Source organism: Priapulus caudatus, unplaced genomic scaffold, assembly GCF_000485595.1.
Source record: "Priapulus caudatus unplaced genomic scaffold, Priapulus_caudatus-5.0.1 Scaffold1700, whole genome shotgun sequence".
In the NCBI taxonomy this organism is placed as follows: domain Eukaryota; kingdom Metazoa; phylum Priapulida; class Priapulimorpha; order Priapulimorphida; family Priapulidae; genus Priapulus; species Priapulus caudatus.
Window position 1 is genome coordinate 25,496 of NW_014578761.1, and position 1,097 is coordinate 26,592.

General features: G+C 52.4%; 1 protein-coding gene across 1 annotated transcript in view; it reads left to right on the forward strand.

Moving 5' to 3' along the window:
- LOC106817363 (homeobox protein GBX-2-like) overlaps positions 1-1,097 on the forward strand; it is a gene marked incomplete at its 5' end in the record, with an annotated part of 9,454 nt that overhangs the window by 938 nt on the left and 7,419 nt on the right. The gene's annotated exons all lie outside the window — the stretch shown is intronic.

The following is a 1,097-nucleotide window of genomic DNA, read 5'->3' on the forward strand; positions in this document are numbered from 1 at the left end:
GCACGCACGCACGCACGCACGCACGCACGCACGCAAGCACGCACGCACGCACGCACGCACACACACACACACGCACGCACGCACGTACGCACACACCCACACACACCCACACACACGCACGCACGCACGCACGCACACACACACACACACGCTCAGGCGCATCACGCTGTAAAGTGCAAACAGAATCCTTTGAAGTCAATGTTTAAAAAGAGCGCCGATACGCGATTAGCATTCCAAAGACGTCTCCGTAATGAATGCTCACAATGTGTTTTTTCTCCGCAGATCAAAGTGCCGCCCCGATATTGAGCGGTTCTGAATTAACTTAAGGGTAATTCTTTTGGATTTAAATTCGGCACTGGACCGACCAAGGCCTGACAGTCGTTGTTGTACATAATGATGTAGTGTGGCCATTCGTGCGTTATTCGTACGCTTTGTACATGTATGCGGCTGCATGCAGTCCGTGAATCGCGGGCCTTTAGAAGAGGCGAAAAACAACACACTTGTTATTTCTGTGCATATGATATACGTGACGAAATTCGTATATTACGTGGCGTATGATATGCGCGAAAGAACACGCGCACGCACGCACGCTTGCGCACGCACGCACGCACTCACGCACGCACGCACACACACACGCGCGCACGCACGCAGAGAGGCGACGAGGCACATCATCTCGTGTTCTTCTCTCTAGTCTAGCGAGAGAGAGTAGCGAGCTTTCAACGATGCCAACCAACAATTATCTCCTGCAATTCCCACACCCTAACATCAGCACTGCATCCCCCCCCTAGTGCAGCTAGTGTAGCTGCTATATTATATACCTCCAGCCAACCAAGACACACGTACGGCACTGTGAAATGTCTATCACTCGATCCCGCAATTCCAACACGCACTCCGCTAGCTCCGCCGCCCCGCTCTCTCGGTGTTTAGCAGGTTTTCTCATCAGTAGCAATTCGCGGAGAAGGCAACGAGTTGGAGTCGTGTTACCCTTGTGTGTGTGTGTGTGTGTTTGTGCGTCTTTCGTCGCTTTGTACTTGGGTTCACCCATTCTCTTTCCCTCTCGCGTGTCTTCTCCGTCTCTCTCTCTCTCTCTCTCTCTC